The following is a 21,169-nucleotide window of genomic DNA, read 5'->3' as shown; positions in this document are numbered from 1 at the left end:
AGGCTCACCGGTCTATAGCTTCCTAGATCACCTCTGGATCTCTTTTTAAATATAGGGGTTACATTGGCCATCTTCCAATCTTCAGGTACATTGGATGATTTTAAAAATAGGTAAAAAATCAATTGAAATAGGGCTGAAATTTCATTTTTTTAGTTCTTTCAGAACCCTGGAGTATATACCGTCTGGTCCAGGTGATTTACTACTCTTCAGTTTTTCAGTCAGGCCTATCACATCTTCCAGGTTCACCGTGATTTGGTTTAGTTGATCTAAGTCATCACCCATGAAAACCTTCTCAGGAATGGATATCTCTCCAACATCCTCTTTCATTAAACACCGAAGCAAAGAAATCATTCAATATTTCCACAATGGCCTTATCTTCTCTAAGTGCCCCTTTAACCCCTTGATCATCCAATAGTCCAACCAACTCCTTCGCAGGCTTTCTGCTTCGGATATATTTTCCAAAGTTTTTATTGTGAGTTTTTGCCTCTATAGCCAACTTCTTTTCAAATTCTGTCTTAGCCTGTCTTATCAATGTCTTACATTTAACTTGCCAATCCTTATGCTTTATCCTGGATCGTTCTTCCAATTTTTAAATAAAGATTTTTTGGCTAAAATAGCCTCTTTCACCTCACCTTTTAACCATGCCGGTATTCGTTTTGCCTTCCTTCCAACTTTCTTAATGTGTGGAATACATCTGGACTGTACTTCTAGGATAGAATTTTTTAACAATGTCCTTGGCTGTTGCACATTTTTTACCTTTGAGGCTGCACTTTTCAGTTTTTTTCTATTTTTCTCATTTTATAAAAGTTTCTCTTTTGAAAGTTTATCGCTAGAGCCGTGGATTTGCTTACTGTCCCCCTTCCAGTCTTTAATTCAAATGTGATCATTTTATGATCACTATTGCCATGCCGCCCCACCACCATTAACTTTCTCACCAAATCCTTTGCTCCACTGAGAATTAGATCTAAAATTGCTCCCTCTCTTGTTGGTTCCTGAACCAATTGCTCCATAAAATTGTCATTTATTCCATCCAGGAACTTTATCTCTGTAGTATGCCCTGATGTTTCACTTACCCAGTAAATATTGGGGTAATTGAAATCTCCTATTGTTACTGCACTATCAATTTGGTTAGCTTCCCTAATTTCTCTTAGCATTTTACTGTTTGTCTCACTATTTTAACTAGGTGGATGGTAGTATACTCCTATCGCTATACTCTTTCCTGACACACAAGGGATTTCTACCCATAAAGATTCAATTATGTATTTAGTCTCATGCAGGATCTGTCAAGTAAATATGTATAACTATTTTAACTAGTTTTCCTTAATTTTCATGAATATCTAAAGTTTTACATGAAAAATAATTTTAAAAATACTAGCATCACTTCCTACAGGGTACTATGGTGTTATGTTTTACCTACTCTGCCTGAAAATAACAGAACAGGCATACTGATATAGTGTAATATTATTCTAGGAATAAATATGTGAATTAATGAGATAATATATAAAACTGATATCGTTGTGAAGTTCAATTTAAAATTCAGTTGCGGGTAGATGGAATGTGGTCATCTTTCATGTATAGGAAGAGTTTTTATGAATGTAATAAGGTTGTATGAGTGGGATATTTTTAAGAATTGTGGTGAAAAACCGATGGAATAAATATCATGTATTGTACCAATGAAAAATGTAATATTAATGTTTTTTGATATTCTTCTAAATGCTAATAAAAAGAGGATCTTTTGTGACAGTTTGATATGTGGGTATATATCACTCCACTGGGAGTGTATTTTGTTGTATAATTATAGAGCACTAAGAAATAAGGATATTGCCTAAATTTTGGGTTTATATATATATATAATTATATACATATTTCTTACACTGGTATGATCCTCACCCTTTCTCACTGGCAAGATCTTCTCCTTTTCCTGGGAGGATGAGAGCAGTGCTTCTTATCTGTATCTACCTCTTCCTCTAATGGTTTCAATCTGAAGTATGAACATAGGGTGCCAGCAGAACCCACAAGACTATGGAGCCCTATATGGGTCAAATTTCAGATTCAAACCAGCAGAGGAGGAGAAGGAAAATAAAGGTAAGTAATACTGCGGTGTTCCTATCAGTGGAGAAGAGAAGGCGAGGATCGTGGTGATGTGGTTTATGGTTTATTTGGTTTTTAGACCATCACATCAGTAAAACTCTTCACAATGGTGTACAATTCATTAAAACAGGGAAATACAATAGATAGCAATAAAAGATAACAGCTAAAATTACAAAGTAGAAATAAAATTAAACTATAGCTGTTAAAATTAGACTAAAATATAAAATAAAACATAAACATCCTACTAAAAGTTAAGGAAGCACAATTTAGGAACCATAAATAAATTAATTAATTAATAATAAACAAAGTAAAAGCATAATGTTAAATTAACCACTCTCTGCATAGGCGCACATAAAAAGCCACGTTTTAAATTGACTTTAAATTTCTTAAGGTCTGTTTGCAGCCGTAATTGAGATGGTAATGTGTTCCACAACTTGGGTCCTGCAATAGAAATTGCCCTTTCACGTACCTCACATAGGGCCTCATTTTCTAAAGCTATCGCAGGCTTGGGCTAACAGCCCAAGCCTGCGATAGCTTGCGAAGGTAGCGCACGCCTGCGCTACCGAAATTGGGGTGGAGTCAGCCCCGGAAGAAGAAGAGTCGGGGCGTCACTGGGGCTGACTCCGCGAAGATGCTGCGGACGGCGAAAAGGTAGGTGCCTTTTCGCGTCCTATTTCGTGCCCAATAGCTTCACCTTCTATGGTGGCGCTATTGGGTGCGAAACCGGCAGCGATGGCACCGCGGCGGTGCCATCGCTGCCGGCTAGCACAGGACCGCCCCTCCGTGTTGACCCACCCGCCCCCCATTAGCTCGATTTTCTAAAGTATCGCAGGCCTGCGATACTTTATAAAATGAGGCCCATAATCTTACTGTTTTTATTGTGGGAATTGTTAATAAACCTTTATTGGCAGATCTCTGATTTTTTTGTGGAACATGTAGTCTAATTGCTGTATTGAGCCACTCTGTTTTATTTCCATGAATTATGTTGTGAATGAAGCAAGCCGTTTTATATTGTATGCGTGATGTCATAGGGAGCCAATATAGCAAAATTAAAATAGGGGTGATATGATAGCATTTTCTCACCCTGGTTAGGACCCTTGCAGCTGCGTTTTGCAACACTTGAAGTGGTCTTATTGTACTGTGAGGGAGAATAAGCAATAGAGCATTGCAATAATCAATATTCGAAAAAATCTGAGATTGTAGGACAGTCCTGAAATCTTTAGGTTCTAAAAGTGGTTTCAGTCTTCTCAAAGTGAGGAGTTTAAAATAGCCGTCTTTTAGTTTTTTTGCAATGTGTTTTTTTTAATCCCAACTCGGTATCAAAGGTTTTCCCAGATCTCTTGCAAAAAAATGAAGGCTTTATCTTGGATATGTTAACTAGAGGTAGAGGGGGGATTTCACTCCTCATACATTTACATTCTAACAGTAATATTTCAGTCTTATCTGTATTTAAGACGAGACCATTAACTGCTATTAATCAAGTTTACTTATGGAATAGCCACTGCTATTAATTGCATCTGTAGCATGGGATCTTCTCAGTGTTTGGGTAATTGCCAGGTTCTTGTGGCCTGGTTTTGGCCTCTGTTGGAAACAGGATGCTGGGCTTGATGGACCCTTGGTCTGACCCAGCATGGCAATTTCTTATGTTCTTATGTTCTTAGATAACTATAGTTTTAAATGACTGCTCTACTGACACATCAATAGGGACAAGAAACTGTATGTCATCAGCATAGATATAAAAATTAAGACCGAGACCTGAGAGGAAGTGGCAAACGGGTAAAAGATAAATATTAAAAAGGGTAGGAGAAAGTGTGGAACCTTGAGGTACTTCGGTTTCAAGAGGTATTTCGCAAGAGAATGAATTTTTTATCGGTTGTTCAAGAACGAGGTAAACCAATTCAGGACAGTATCTTTTATTCCAATTTCTTTTAATCAAGAGAGTAAAATTGCATGGTCAACAGTATCAAAGGCTGCTGACAGGTCTAAAAGGACTAAAAAATAACTCTGGCCAGAATCGAAGCCTCTAAGAATTGTATCGGTCATGGAAATTAAAAGAGATTCTGTGTTAAAATTTTTTCTAAAACCGAATTGATTCGGAAATAAAATATTATTAGATTCTAAATATTGGTCTAGCTGCCTTTGAACAATTTTTTCTACTAACTTAGCAATAAAAGATAAATTAGATATGGGTCTGTAATTATTTGGTTGAGCTATATTTTATTTATTTATTTTATTTATTTAGAGATTCTTATATACCGCGGTACGTATAGATATACATCACCTCGGTTTATAGTAAACAATAAATTAGCAACAGGCTTTACATACAACAGGTTATACAGGAAGTAAACAAATAACAGCAAATATCTAGTTTAGGTTTTTTGAGAATGGGTTTGATAATGGCATTTTTTAAAATGTCAGGACAGGTGCCATCTGTTAGTGAGAGGTTAATTATTGTAGTGATTGGCTTAGCAATAGTGTTAGCAATTGTTTTAAGGGTGGAGATTGGAATAGGGTCAAGTGGATGTTTAGCCGGGTTTACATTTTTTATTATTGTCTCGATCTCTAGGGATGAGACGGTTTCGAATGTATTCCAAATCATGTCTATTTTTGGGGTCATTTTTATTTCCTGGCTGGAATTGGAGGGGAGAGTGGCAAGTAATAAGTCTAATTTTTTTTTTAATATTGTGCCATTTCATCTGTTCTGTCCTCCGAGAGAGTATCGTTATTCTGGATATTATCTTTACTTAAGTTATTAAGTATAGAAAAAAGTATCTTGGGGATGTAATAAAATTTCTCAATTTTCTGTTAAAAATACTCTTTTTTTGCTTTGTCTATATAATTTTTTTGTAAAGGTTTAGTGCTGCTCTAAATTTACCCAAAGATAAGGATTCTTTGTTTTGTCTCCATGTTAATTCAAGTTTTTTAAGTGGTTTTTTTTTGTAGCTTCAATTTGGTTGAAAATCAGGGTTTTTTTGCACTGATAGGTTTCATTTTTTTTATTCTAAAGGGACAGAGCTTATCAGCGATAATCTGTGAATTATGCAGCCAGGAATGTGTGGCTTTGGTACAATTTTGGTTTTTGTTCTTATCAATTATATTGTTAAATTCAATTGCTAAATTTCAGTTTTAGATTGTTTCTGGTAAGTTATACAGAAAGATTTATTGGTGTCGTGTAAAACTGAAAGGATAAGTTGAGTTTCTGCATAGAGTAATGATTGATCTGACCAAGGTATCTGTGTTATTGAAACATTTGTATTCTTACAATAATTTGTGTATGTGATGTTGAAATGCATAAGATTCCCTCCAAATTCACCATGGATTCCCATGTAATATTATAGATGATGTGTTTATAAGCTTTAACATAATTTTATGTACCCAATTTTAACCCATGGTACTCTGCCATTCAAATGTAACCTCTCAGGTAGCCAACCTAATGTAGGCTGTCTAACTACCTAAGGCAGGGGTGTCAAACTACAATCTTTGAGGACTACAAACTGCTCTGGTTTTCAGGATATTGCCAATAAATAGACAGGAGCTATATTTGCATGCTGTCTCAATTATATGTATTTATATCTCCTGCTTATTCATTAGAGATGTCTTGAAAATCAGACCTTGTTTGTCACTTTTGAAGACTGTGGTTTGACACTCCTGAGGGCTTAGGGCACACTTTCTTGGCTTCCTACATCTTGTACAGATGTGATTATTTGTTCATCCTGATTCTTATTTCTCTTGCTAGTTTCACCAGCGGGCCAATTCTTTCCCTTCTCTGGGATTTGTCTCAGCATTTATATCTCTCTATACAGGAGCTCTGTGCTGATTAATTTGCCACCCCAGTCAAGCAGATTTCACAATAAGTAGGTATCACCCAATACTTCGCAGACCCAAAACATCACTTCACTTAGAATGGTGAGTCACACCTAGAATCCTAGGTCTCAAGACAGGTCACAGGTATGCTGAGTCTTAGCCATACTCAGGGACCGCTAACCTTTTGGAGATGCCACACTTCCCAGTTTGGGAGCCTCATATAGGACTAACGCAGCATCCCATGGGCAACCATTTCCACAGTAAAATACACTATTATTTATAGTACTCTCTGCCTTTATTGACTCACTAACAGGCTGATACAGAAAGAAACGCGGGAGAGCGCGTCCTGTGCGCGCGATACAGTAAATAAAATTATGCTAATTAGGGCCCATGGTAAAAGGAGGCGCTAGGGACACTAGCGCCTCCTTTTTGACAGGAGCGGCGGCTGTCAGCGGGTTTGACAGCCGAAGTTCAATTTTGCCGGCATCGGTTCTCGGACCCGCTGACAGTCACGGGTTCGGAAACCGGTCGCTGCCAAAATTGAGCATCCGGTTTTCAACCCGCAAGCCGCGGGCTGATTTTAAATTTTTTTATTTTTTTTTATGTTTAATTATTTTTTACTTTTGGGACCTCCGACTTAATATCGCCATTATATTAAGTCATAGGGTGTACAGAAAAGCAGTTTTTACTGCTTTTCTGTACACTTTCCCGGTTAAAAAAGAAATTAACGCCTACCTTTGGGTAGGCGCTAATTTCTGAAGGTAAAATGTGCTGCTTGGCTGCACATTTTACTTTCTGAATCACACGGGAATAACTAATAGGGCCATCAACATGCATTTGCATGTTGCGGGCGCTATTAGTTTCGGGGGGGGGGGGGGGGTGGGGTGGATGAGCGTTTTCGACGCGCTATTACCCCTTACTGAATGAGGGGTAAAGCTAGCGCGTCGAAAACGCGTGTCCAACCACGGGTATCGGCCTGTAAGTAAGAAGATGATGTCCCACTGACATTTCAGAGAGCTTAACTCAGTACTTAAGTGGTAGTGCTGCTCCCAATAAAGTGTTAGGAGGGATGGGCCACACATAGAGTTGCCAACTGGCGCCAGATTTTCTGGACAGGTTGATCCTGGATTTATCCCATTGCATGCAGGGAGTTATTCTGATTTCCCTATTGCATTCCCTAAGAAAAGCAAAACTATAAGTATCTGCAAACAGGGGAGTAAAGTCAGGACTGGATTAACCTGTCCTGAAAATCTGGAGCCAGTTGGCAACCTTGTGTCTCCTTGCTTGTGTTCTTAATATGTAGGGACCTTTGTTTTCAGTTTCTATATTATTCTACCCAGGACTTTATCAGTGTTTATTACAAGAACAAAAAAAGGAGAAATCGGTGGAAAGAAATGACTCATCATTTTCCCAGGTAAATATAATCTCTGTTCTTCTTATAATAAAAACTGATAAATTCCTAGGAGGAATAAAATACAAATGGAAAATAAAGGGCCCTATTTAATATGCAAAGGTTGGTGCCTTCTGTTCTCAGAATGTTTATAAATTATTGTCATATTAGAACTGGGTCAGTAAATATAGGTCAGTGTGTAACTGTTCCTGTTGGAAGACCGGAGACCCTTGGGGAATGTCTAATTAGCCTAGGATGGAAAAACAGGATAGAGTGAGATTTGGAGCATTAACAACATGCTGAGCAAGAGCCTGGCCACAGCTGACAGTCAGCCACCACAATATATCACCATTTAAAGACCTAGTGCCACACAGACACACTTAAAAATATGAAATATTTTGCTTAAACCCAACCACTGTATATAGTGATGTAATGTATTTTGTAATCATTGAGAATTATTGTAGATTTGTATGTATATTATATATCTAATTTTATAGTCATCCATCTCGTCGCGCTCAATATTTCCTCAGCCTACTGTGGTACCGTGTGGAAACAGATTTGCAGGCTTTCTGTCATTCTGGATTTTTGGGTACAAGAATATATCAGGACTTTTTGCTCAATACTTGCTTTTTGGACCAAGAACCTCAATACACTCTCCCCCACTCAGAGTCAGAAGGTTTATTACAGGCACAACAACACGGACCACAGAATAAACTATAAACATAGTTATATTATAGATCATCATTTCTGGCCTATGGTGCTTCAGCTTTAGAGCAAGTAATACATCTGATAAATAAAACTACTGAGTGTAACCAAAATAACATTTGTACACAATACCTTCTGGTCACCCAGTTAGCAAAAGTGAGGTAAGCACAGTATGTAAATTAGCTAGCAGTGTTGCTGGTAGATAGAGGTGTGAATAGTACTGATATTTTAACTGGTAATACCAATGAAATAAAAAGGGTGTCAAAGGTAGATACGTTCATAGTAGTTATTTTAGAAGGATTTTGGATTATGGTGATGTGCCTCTGTAGTACTTCTGTCCAGGATCTTCTTTTGTTTTCTGATTCCTATATGGGCATATTACAGTACAACCATTAGCTGGACACCCTCAGTTCGATGAAATTCCCCAAAATTTCTTCTTTGATAATTTAACAATTAACATATCAAAAAATAATCGCAGTCTTGGTATTATATTGGACCCTAAGCTAGACATGCATTGTCTCATTAAATCTGTGGTAAAATCATCATTTTGTAAGCTATGTTTGTTGAAACATATGAAGCCAATATTTGATGCACCTGAATTCTGCATGGTTCTTCAATTGTTAATATTAACTGGCATTGATTACTGTAATTCACTATATGATGGGCTTCCTTTATCAACTATATGTCCGCTGCAATTAATACAAAATGCAGCAGCAGCTTGATTATTGTCCAATACTAATCTACACGACCATATCTCCCCAGTTCTCAATTTACACTGGTTACCTATTAAATGGCGCATAAAATACATAATTTAAACATTTTGTACAACCTTATCTATAATAATAAAAATGACTGGCTATCTGCCAGTTAGAAATTTAAGATCAAATTTAAGATAAAAAAATCAATCTCTTTTGCAAATCCCTTCTCCCAGTGCAACAAGATTGGTAACAACTCGTGAACATGCATTTTGTATCGCAGGTCTGATCCTCTGGAACTCAATACCTCAAACATTGAGAGGCTTAGGCGAACCAAAAGAATTTTAAAAAGCTCTAAAACACTACCTGTTTAAACAAGCTTTTACAGACTTATGCAATCCCAAATAGACACAATTCCATTTTCTCAGGCAATTGATTCTGTCTTATTTTTATGTTAAAATATGGTTTTTAAGATATTTTATTTTTTATATTTATTTTATATTGTGCTTTATTTTGTTTTATGTTTTTATGACAACTCATTATGAATGTACTGTTGTAACCTGCCCCAAACCTTGGTGGGCGTGAGATATAAGTTCTTTCAAATAAATAAACAAATAAAGAGTTAACCATGGCCTCGGCCCCCAGGCTCTCCTTTTGGTGACCTGAGATTGCTCTTATCTAGGTTTCCTTGAGCAGCTTTCATGCTTCTGTGAATTTTCTCAGTCTACCAAGTATCCCTTTCACAGCTGGTGTCTCTCAAACTTGGTTCTTAACTTTGTCCCTAGCTATACTCTGATCTCATATGACTTCGTTTGTTATCTCTATGACACACTTACTTCTGCTTTCTTGATTCTGTTTCATTCTCTCCTTTCATGATATCCAACTTGGATGTTGCAGTATCACTTGAAGCTTAATCTGGATAAGACTGAGTTATGAGTAACTTCTCTATTCTCACACTTACCCTCTCTTCTTCCTCTTTCCTCTCTCTGCTCATCGTATTTTTTCCATCTATAATCTTGCTGTCATCTTTGAGTCTTCTTTCTCCTTTTCACTCATCTTTCCTTATTACATTTATTCTGTGAGATCTGGAGGAATGCACATCTCCATGAGTCATCACCAGACATCTCTCAGCAGGAACACATATCTTTTTTTGCAATCTGAGAAAAAAATATTACCAGTTGCGTATCTTCGATTATTTGGCCAGCTATATAACTTGGAAGTTTTGTAGCACGTAGGCCTGTATCAGGAGAAAGTAGTGGAAAACACAATAATTGAAATGAAGGACAGATGTATTCATACATTTATAATGCTGATATTTTACTGTGATGGTTGCTCTGTTAGATTTTGAAGGGCAGGGAGGCAGAGACTGTGTGCCAAGAGATAGTGATAAATGGACAGAAGTCCTCAGGGTAGGAGCAAGATGGAGAAGGAAGGAGACTACAATTCCCATTATCCCTAGTGAAAGCGATTGGGGACCTAGGGGTGGAGCTTGGGAGAACTGAGGCTTCAGCCTCACTGACACAGGCGAGGCCATCAAAAAGGGATGGCAGCTGCTCTACAGAAGTTAAGAGGAGAGCTCAGAGGAGCCAGAGGAGATGGAGACTGAGTGTGGTCAGTTTAAACTGCAGATCCAAGGCTGCAGAGATTCAATTTAAAAGCTGCCACTTGTTTGTTTTGCCTCTGGCCTTGCTGCAGGTTTTTGGACTGAGAAATCTTAAACTGCCATTTATTTGTTTGCTGCTGGATTATTGAAGCCTGACCTGCTATTTAAAAGTTGTGATTGCTTGTGGGTTTTTTTGGGTTTTTTTTTTTTTGCATACTTCGGGTACAGCATGGACAGAGATTTCAAAAGGACAGAAGAGAAGTTTTTTGTTCGTCCTTTTGGGGTTCTTTTCCTCCCACTGAAACTGTTATTCACCGAGAAAGGAGGAGATTAGACTCATTCAAGCTATCTGTAGGTGACCTGATCAAGTCAATTTGGACCTGGGATGATGCAGTGTGAAAGCAACTAGGAAGCCTGAGCATCAGGTGACCTGCTCCAGTTAATTAAATTGAAGACTTGGAGAACTGCAGGGTGCAACTGGACCTCAGAGACGGAGATGGACAGACGTATGTCTTTGTGATTGAGGGATACATGACTCACAAAACTAACTCTGTGATGCTCTGTTTCTAACCTGTGGTCTTTACCGTGGCAGTGATGAGATGTAACCAAGTTGTCAGAATAATGCTGGAAACCAATGGCGATGGCAGATAGGTTGGGTCAATACCAGAGGGAGTTTCGACAACAGGTGGAAGGTTTTTTTTTTATAACCAGTGGAGACGGAGAGAAAACAGAAAGGTAGCCTAAGAAAGAAACTGTTATTTGTTTCTCATAAAATAAATATGATTTTGGCAGCTATGGCTTCAACCTAGGAATCATGGCATTTCTGTAACTCTGCCTTTGTTCCCCCATTGAGTTCAAGGAGCATTTACAGCAGAATGCTAAAAGTGCTATTCCATTTCACAAAAATTAATTAGCTCTTTTTTTTATGTGATTTCACTAAACTGGTCTACAACATGAAATCAGTTGGTTTTGCCCAGTAAGTGTCAAGAATATGCTCTCTGCTCCCCAGCGAGTAATATATTTGAAAAGAGTGTGTAGGCTTCTGGAGATGCTGAGCCACTGGAGGTGCTCAATCTGTCCATTAATGTTACGCTAAAATGTCTCAGTGAAATGGTTTATGAGGGCTGGAGAGGGAATGATGCATCCTGCTTCAGTGGGAGCAGCTGTGAGGAAACCTCTCCAGGGAAGATCCATTGAGGCGTAGGAGGTCAAATGTATGAAAGCAAAAACTACTGGTGAAATATCAGCAAGGTTACTCAGTACACACTGTTAACATTGGAAGATATGGGCGTTCAGGTTTTAAACACAGTCTGAGTGAATATTGTGAAAATCACTAATACGCTGTAAAACATTAAGAGGAGATGTTTTTCATTCCTTTACCCATGGAAATGAGCTTTTAGAGCACCCAGTGTGCGAATAAAATTGCACACATGCATCCAATTCACACGTTCTTTAACCTGCAGTAGCAGGAGGAGTTCCTGGGGGTTGGGTTAGGGAGGGATTTGGAATTTCGCTCATACTTTCACATTTTCAAAGTATGTATGCATATTTTTCTTGAAAAAAAAAATCTAGCTGCACAAACTAGTAGGCGTAAATGTGTGCGAGTAGCGTTTCTGGGACAACTTTCAAAGGGAAAGTTAAGTGCATTTGTGCCCTTTGAAAGCTGGTGAAAAGTCTTTGAATCGATGCATTGCTACTACAAAATTATCCTCTAAGGGGCCCAGGTTTCAGACAGTGTTTTGTGTAGCTTTGGGTAGTTTTAGGTGTCAGCGCTTTATTAAAATTTTCAAAGAGAAACTACCCACATTCTCTCTTTTTGGAAACTGGCCAGTGCAAAGTTTGTGCACTATAAGCTTTCTTGTAATTTGCATCTGATATTTGTGGGGATGGCAGGGTGCAGCGGGGGACCGGTGAGGGGAAAGTGGGATGGTGATGATCAGTCCACTGTGGCACTTGACAAAGTGTTGCAAGAGGAGAGTAGGCCGAGGGGAAGATTGAGGCACTGAAGTACTTCACTTGGTGTCAGGGCTGGGGAAAGGGGCATTGTGACACTTGACTTTGGTGTTGGAGGCAGGGTATCCGGAGACAGGGGTGGGGGAAGATTGCTTATCAGCGGTTGGTTTATTGAAATAATGAGGAATTACTACTTACCTGATAATTTCCTTTTCTCTAGTGAAGACAGGTTAATCCATGACCGTGGGTTATGCACCTCTACCAGCAGATAGAGGCAGAAAAAAGCTGATGTCACGGTACATATACCCCAGCATTGACATCAGCCCGCCAGTATTCGCTGTCTCCAACAGATAATGACGTGCATCTCCCTACTGGGGATTGTTGTTTTAAAAAATAAAAGAAGAGAGGAAGGTGGATTAACCTGTCATCACTAGAGAAAAGGAAATTATCAGGTAAGTAATAATTTCTCATTTCTCAGCATTCAGACAGGTTAATCCACGACCAGCGGGATGTACCAAAGCTACTCCCAAACAGGGCGGGAGGCTGCCCACAGTCCAACCAACACCACATGCACAGAAGCTGCATCCTCCTGGGCCTGCACATCCAGGCGGTAATACCTGGAAAAAGTGTGTAAGGAGGAGCATGTCGCAGCTCAGCAAATCTCAACAGGAGAAACAATCGAAGCTCCACCCATGACACTGCCTGAGTTCTAGTGGAATGAGCCCTAACCTGTTTAGGCAATGGCTACTCAACATTCACATACATAGCCTTGATAACCTCCTTCACCCAATGGGCCATCATAGCTTGCTACGCCAGATCACCCCATTTACCTCCACTGTGGAGAAGAAACAGGCAGTTATTTATTTATTTATTTATTTATTTATTTAAAAATGTTTGTATACCGCTTTTACAAACTATGTTTAATCAAAACTGTTTACATGTAAGGTCATTGTCTAAAAATTAAATTAAATTAAAAAATGAAAATAAAAAAGAAACAAGAAAAAATATAAAATTACAAAAAAATATTATAAATGAAATAGATTATTAAAATATAAAACAGATTAATTAATATAAAACAAATAAAAGTAAATATATACGGTGCCATATAGATAATATACAAATGTAATTGGCGAATGTAATTTGCCAGATTAAGCTATTTTGTTGGTATAGTTTTAAATGCAATTTGGAATAAATGGGTTTTTAATGATTTTTTGAATTGATGTGGATTGGATATGGATCTTAATGAGTCTGGTAAAGTATTCCAGAGAATTGGACCGGTAACTGAAAACGCTCTTTTTCTAGTGATCTCTAGACGAGCCTGACGGGGTGATGGGATATCTAGCAAATTTTTATTCATTGATCTTAAGTGCCTGGTGGGTTTGTATATACGAAGAAGAGAACATAAAGAGGTGGAGTTGGGGTTATGAATAAGTGAATGTATAATAATTAAGATTTTGAATTGTATTCTGTATTTGACTGGTAGCCAATGCAATGACTGAAGTATTGGAGTGATATGATTTTTAACTGAGGAATTTGTTAAGATGCGTGCGGCTGAATTTTGAATAATTTGAAGTGAGTCTTCCTGAGAAGTTTTAATAGCCTCCATAGGAACATAATAAGATAAGAAATTGCAAGTCTGGGTCAGACCAAGGGTCGATCAAGCCCAGCATCCTGTTTCCAACAGTAGCCAATCCAGGCTACAAGTACCTGATAAGTACCCAAACACTAAGTAGATTCCATGCTAGTGATGCCAGTAATAGCAGTGGCTATTCCCTAAGTCAACTTGATTAATAGCAGCTAATGTGTTATGACCGTCGGCTGCGGCCAACCCAACTCATGTCATGTCATGTCTGGTCCTCCACTGCTGGACTACTCACGGCTGTGGCCAGCCACTGCCGCTGCGTCCCTTTTGGCTCTCCGCTCTCCTTGTGGCAGTGGGATGCTGCCAACCCACGCTCTGACTCTGGGCCCCCTTAGGCGTGTGCGCATGCCACCTGTCCTGCCTTTGAAGGACCAATGGCGGGAACTCCAGGATCGTCACCGGCTGATGACATCACTAGCCTGTGATACTTAAGCACCTCCTTTGGCCTACGCTAACTGACTTGGCAACGAGTTCCCTGAGCTCCTCTGGTGCTTGTTTCCTATTCTCCGGACCTGCGGTTCCTGCCTTGGATCTCTGCTCTCTCTGGTTGGACTCTGACTCTGGGTTCCCGCTCTTCAGGGGCCCTGCTCGGCACTTCCATTCCTGGAGGCCTGCCTCCATGCTTCCCCGCTCCTCAGGAGAGCTCCAGCACTGCTACACCAGAGATCGTGTCTTTATGCTTCCCTGCTCCTCGGGGCAGCCTCTGCATTGCTACACCAGAGATCCTGTCTCTACGCTCCCCCACTCCTCGGGGTAGTCCCGGCATTGCTACACCAGAGATCCTGTTTCTACACTTCCCTGCTCCTCGGGACAGCCTCTGCATTGCTACACCAGAGATCTGTCTCTACGCTTCCCCGCTCCTCAGTCTCTGCATTGTTACACCAGAGATCCTGTCTCTACGGTGCCCTGCTCCTCAGGATAGTCTCAACGTTGTGTTACCAGAGACTCTGTCTACGTGCTCCCTGTTCCTCGCGCGTCTCTACATCAGTGAACCTTCTCTGTGATATCATTGGACTGACTCTCTCTCCTTCCCGCTCCTTGGGATTCCCCGCAGTACTGCTGTTGTGCAGGCGCCTGCGATCATGTGGTTGTGATGCAGGCGGTTTATTCTACTCCTTCTCTCTTCCGGGCCACAGCCATGGTCCTGTCACTCATGTCGCCAGTCTACCTCGCCTCCCGACAGTGGGGACCTGAGGGGCTCAACTCCTCAGGTAGTGTCAACCCACACCTCGGGCCAAGGGTCCACGAAACCTACAAAACCTAACATAATGGACTTCTCCTCCAAGAACTGATCCAAACCTTTTTTAAACCCAGATACACTAACTGCACTAACCACACCCTCTGGCAACAAATTTCAGAGCTTAATTGTACTTTGAGTGAAAAAGAATTTTCTCTGATTAGTTTTAAATGTGCTACTTGCTAACTTCATGGAGTGCTCCCTAGTCCTTCTATTATCCAAAAGAGTAAATAACTGATTCACATCTACCCATTCTAGACTTCTCAAGATTTTAAAGTCCTCTATCATATCCTCCCTCAGCCATCTCTTCTCCAAGCTGAACAACCCTAACCTCTTTAGCCTTTCCTCACAGGGGAGCTGTTTAATCCCCTTTATCATTTTGGTCACCCTTCTCTGTACCTTCTCCAGTGCAACTATATCTTTTTTGAGATGCGATGACCAGAATTGTACACATTACTCAAGGTGCAGTCTCACCATGGAATGATACAGAGGCATTATGATATTTTCCGTTTTATTCACCATTGCCTTCCTAATTCCTAACATTCTGTTTGATTTTTTGACTGCCGCAACACACTGAGCCGACAGTTTCAATGTATTGTCCACTATGATTCCTAGATCATTTTCCTGGGTGGTAACTCCTAATATGGAATCTAACATTGTGTAACTACAGCATGGGTTATTTTTCCCTATAATCAACATCTTGCACTTGTCCACATTAAATTTCATCTGCCATTTGGATGCCCAATCTTCCAGTCTCACAAGGTCCTCCTGTAATTTATAACAATCCACTTGTGATTTAACTGCTCTGAATAATTTTGTATCATTTGCAATTTTGATTACCTCACTTGTCATATTCCTTCCCAGATCATTTATAAATATATTGAAAAGCACCAATCCACATACAGATCCCTGAGGCACTCCACTGTTTACCCTTTTCCACTGAGAAAACTGACCATTTAATCCTACTCTCTCTTACCTGTCTTTTATCCAGTTTGTAATCCATGAAAGGATATCACCTCCTATCCCATGACTTTTTAGTTTTCTTAGAAGTCTCTCATGAGGGACTTTGTCAAACACCTTCTGAAAATCCAAATACACTACATCTATTGGTTCACCTTTATCCACATGTTCATTAACCCCTTCAAAAAAATGAAGCGGATTGTGAGGCAAAACCTCCCTTGGATAAATCCATACTGAATGTGTTCCATTAAACCATGTCTTTCTATATGCTCTGTGATTTTGATCTTTGAATAGTTTCCACTATTTTTCCCGGCTCACTTCTCTATAGTTTCCCAGATCGCCCCTGGACCTCTTTTTAAATATTGCGATTACATTGGCCACCCTCCAGTCTTCAGGTATAATGGATGATTTTAATGATAGGTTACAAATTTTAACTAATAGATCTGAAATTTCATTTTAGAGTTCCTTCAGAACCCTGGGATGCATACCATCCTGTCCAGGTGATTTGCTACTCTTTAGTTTGTAAATCTGGCCTGTTACATCTTCCAGGTTCACAGTGATTTGGTTCAGTTCATCTGACTCGTCACCCTTATGTGACCCATCCTGTGAGAATTCCAAAACGAGTGGGATTTTAGCCAAATGAGGAAGCATGCCTCATTCCTTGCATCAAACCTCAAATATTCTGCTAACCTGAATGTAATATAAAGAGGGGGAGAACTTTTGTGCTCAAAGCAAGGTGGAAATCACAGCAGTGAAGATTCCATACTTCAGCAAATGAGCCCTTTCAAGGACCACACTGAAAGACAACATTGAGATGGTCCTACATGAAGAATAGGTCCTTGTTGTAGCAAGTCCTTTGACTTCTGGTAACCGGAAAGGAGAGTCTGCCAGGATCCTCCGCAAATCTGCATACCAAAGCCTCCTGGGCCAATCTGGAATCAAAAGAAGCACCAGTCCCTTGTGTCCTTCGATCTTCCAATCACTCTGCCCAACATGGGCAGGGGAAAAAGCATAACAAAGCTTGTCTTCCAGCCACTTCTGCTTGAGAGCATCGATGGCCAAGGACTTCAGATATCCCCTGCAACTAAAAAAGGGGAAGAACCGTCACATTGAATCATTTATAGACTTGCCAGCAAGTCTATAAATAATAGGCCATAGCAGCCCACTATGAGCTGGAACTCTTTGACAAATCCCATTCTCCTGGATCCCTACTATGTCTCCTGAAAATTTGTCTATTACATTGTCTTTTCCCACAACGTGGAAGACAGAGATTTCCTGAATATGTACTCTGCCTATTCCAAGAGCTGGACTATTTCCTGCAACACTTTCTGGCTCTTGGTGTCTTCCTGACAACTGATGCAACCAACTGTCTTTGCAGTATCCAACATTACTTGTGGTGCTTAATCTGCCAGAAGTCAATGAACTGCAAGCATACCAACTGTATGGCACATGCTTCCAGATGATTGAGTCTCCAGAGATACTCCTCTGCAGTCCAGCACCCATCAACTCTAGACAGTGAACCTCCCAACCCTGGAGGCTCGCATCCATTGTGAGTATCAGTTAGTCCAAGGTTTCTAGGGAAATGTCCTTCCTTAGATGATACGCTTTCAACTACCACTGCATTTGGATGCTAATCTTCACCAGTAACTGAAGCCGTATCGAGAAGTCCTAACTGTGGACTCCATTGTGCAAGCAGTGAGTGCTGAAGAGGACTCATATGTGCTCTTGCCCATGGAACCACTTCTAAGGTGGCTACCATCAACTGAATACCTGCAGGTAAGACCATACTGCTGGGCGAATTGCTTCTTTCAATAACTGCACCTGTGCTATCCATTTCTGAATGCAGGCCTCCAGCAGGAACACGCTGCTTTGCTTTGTGTCAAAATGAACACCAAGATACTCCAGCGTCTGAGAAGGCTGTAATTTGCTTATGGCCAAGATCACCACCCAACCTAGAATTGCAGCAAGGAAACCACCTTGTGTGAGGCCTGAAGACTCTCTCCATGCCCTTGGCCCAAATTATCCAAATATCTAGGCATGGGTGGACCAGAATATCATCCTGTCTCAACACTATCGCTACACCACCAGGACCTTGGAGAAGGTCCTGGGTACAGTGGCCAAACCGAAAGGTAGTGCTTGAAAACTGATAATGTCATCCCAAAACATTGAACTGCAGAAGCGATGATGCTCCAGCTGAATGGCAATAAGTCTATATACCTCTGACAAATCCAGAGACATAAGAAACTAGGGATGCGCATTAGTTTCATCTGTTTCATATGTAACATATGAAACATATGAAACAAATGCACATCTAATTGACATGTAATGGGAAACGTATGAAGCGAATTAAACGAATGAAACGAATGCACATCCCTATAGAAACTCCTCTGACTGTACCACCATTATCACTGAGTGTAAGGTTTCCATGCATAAATGAGCCACTATCAATGACTATTGACTCCCTTTAGGATCAGGATAGGCGAAAGGAAACCTCCTTCTTGGGATCAAGGAAATAATGGCCCACCAGCTCAGGGGTCTCCACTGCCAGCCTCATTTCCGGAGAGACGCAGGGAGATGCCAAGAAGACATCCCGAGGAACACAGAACTCCAGAGCATGGCCATTACTTATCACCTCCAGAACCCACTGGTCTGATGTGATCTTGACCCACATCTGATAAGAGGAGACAGGCGAAACCCTATCTCCAGATCTAGGAGGTGGGTTGACACACCTTTATTAGGGGGTCGAGATGCATCCCTACCTGAACCGACACCCCATCTGGGCTACCTGGGCTGAAAGGAATGAGACCTACTCAGAGGTTGAACCCTCTGAGAAGGCACTTCTCTTTAGGGTTGAAAACATCTGAAACTCCTAGCATGGCCCCTCATGCCAAAAGAGCATGGTGCCTGCTTTTAATCCTCTGGTATACTAAGAACTTGGAATTCACCTTGCCTATTGGCATCTATGCCAACTCACTCCCAGAACAAGAGTGATCCTTTAAGGACAATTTCATAAGATAAGACTTTGAAATTGTAGCAGCCGGCCATTAATCTCAGCCATAGCTGACACATGGCCATGAACACTGAAACTTCCCTCTGGCAGAGAGACAGACCAAGGTGCAGCCCACATCCGCCAAACAGGCAGCAGCTGGTTCCATCACTACCCTGGCATTGAAACTAGTCTCATCAACTTTCTGAGATAGAAGCAAAAAAGCGTGAGCCACCAAGGATCAACAAGAAGCTAACTGCAATTCAGTGCCACCACCTCTAGGCTTGTGTAAGGATAGCCTCAAATCTCCTATCCTGCTCATTCTACGATGCCGTGCCCCCTTTTTCAGGAAAAGTTGTCTGCTTGGAGACTGCACACACCAACTTATCCACTTTTGGAAAACGCAACTGCTCTTTCTCTCACACTGTCAGATCCAGGGGGTACAGTCTACCAAGGCTCACCCCCCTTTAAAATTAGTTTCTGGAGTGCCCCATTCAAGGCCAATCAAGGCACTAAAATTGGATTCTTCTTTGTCTCAGACATAGAACCACCACCCGGCAGTCCCACATCATCAGTGTCTGGGAGATCAGAGCCGGCAATCCATCTAAATGACTCCAAACCCAGAAAAAGTTATCTGTCCTCCAGGGAGTAAGGATCGCCGTTGTCATCCGAGATGGTGGGGTCCCCATCACTGGAACCCACAGCAGGCTTGGGTGTATTCCGATGCTTATCCGTGGCAACAGACTTGTGGGATTCTGCAGCCTACGATCCTGAACTTCTAGGTTTGGTCGGTTCTGCTGAATATTAGAAGGAACTGCAGCCCTTGAAAAAAAAAAAATTCCACCCAATAAAAAAAGGCGGAAGGATCCATACCAAAACCAGGGGGTATCAGAGAGGTGCACACTGATAAGTCCTCTCCTGCTGAAATTCCAGTTAGGGGAGGCTCAAAACCAGGTGAAACTTCTGACAGATTCCCCTCCGGTCCCATTCCCACATCCTGCTGGGAAGAGCCAGGCTCAGCCAAATCTGCAGGAGATAACTCTCCCTGAGCCTCCAGGCAGTGCTGACAAAATTAGAGGGGACACCCTGTTGTGATGCCCGAATACAGCAAGCAGTGCAAATCACAAGGATCTTAGGATTCTTGCTACTGGCACCATGGATAAGACGTCCACTAGCAGCACTCTTACAAACAAGCATCTGACAGTTGTGCATCCAACTGTGCATCCTGTGCAAGGAAAGCATGGACAGGATGCCCAAAATTAGGACACCCAAGTGTGGGACGCCTATATTTAAGATAGGATGTCCCAAAAGCATGTACTCTCTTGTGATGAAGAGCTTAGGCACTAGGATCCAAGGAATCCGAGGACGCCCAAAATATGGATGTCCAATCCGCATAGTCCAGACAGATGCCCAACCTGGATCCAAGATGGCGACAGCATAGGCACAAGCAGACGCCTCTACTCCGTGGTAGGATTTCTTCCCGAGCCTTTCTGTATTTTCTTATGAGTTTAAATTTCTTTTAAGATGCCACATACGAAAAGAAAGGCTTGGGTCTGCGAGATACTTACCTCTACACCGACATCGAATGGAAGACAGCCGCGGATTGAGGAAGTCTTGGCGAAGCCCGCTGCAGTGAGACCGGAGGGAGGGGCTGCTTGCGTGTTCGACGAGAAGCAGACGCCGACCGCAATGGCTGAGGAGACATCCCTCAGCCCCGGAGCACCTAGTACTCCTAGTCCGCCATCTGGCCCTCCAGCCAGATTTACGCGCGCAGGGCATTTAAAATCCGCCCGTAAGAGCAACTCTATTGGTGACTTTTACCTTTATAGCAGAAAGAGATTCCGTACTCAGACTTTTCTTTCGAAATCCAGATCAGCAATTTTATGGTCAGGTAGTGCGGATTTTTCCTGATATTGTAAAAACAACTCAGGAGAGAAGGAAAAAGTTCCTTTCTATGAGAAATGAGGTTGTAACTAGAGGAGCAAAGTTTAATTTACGATTTCCTTGCAAGTGTATACTTGTATTTAAAAATACTAAATATGTATTCTCGGAACCATCACATCTCCGTGAATATCTGGACTCTCACTCCTAATTAGAGCTCCA

General features: G+C 41.0%; 1 protein-coding gene across 1 annotated transcript in view; it reads left to right on the top strand.

The window, feature by feature from the left end:
• ATP6V1B1 (ATPase H+ transporting V1 subunit B1) overlaps positions 1-21,169 on the top strand; it is a 217,989-nt gene that overhangs the window by 46,226 nt on the left and 150,594 nt on the right. The window lies entirely within an intron of this gene.

This window comes from Rhinatrema bivittatum, chromosome 1 (genome assembly GCF_901001135.1).
Source record: "Rhinatrema bivittatum chromosome 1, aRhiBiv1.1, whole genome shotgun sequence".
Lineage (NCBI taxonomy): Eukaryota > Metazoa > Chordata > Amphibia > Gymnophiona > Rhinatrematidae > Rhinatrema > Rhinatrema bivittatum.
Note: the sequence above shows the minus strand (reverse complement) of the source record. Positions and strands in the feature narration are given on the sequence as shown.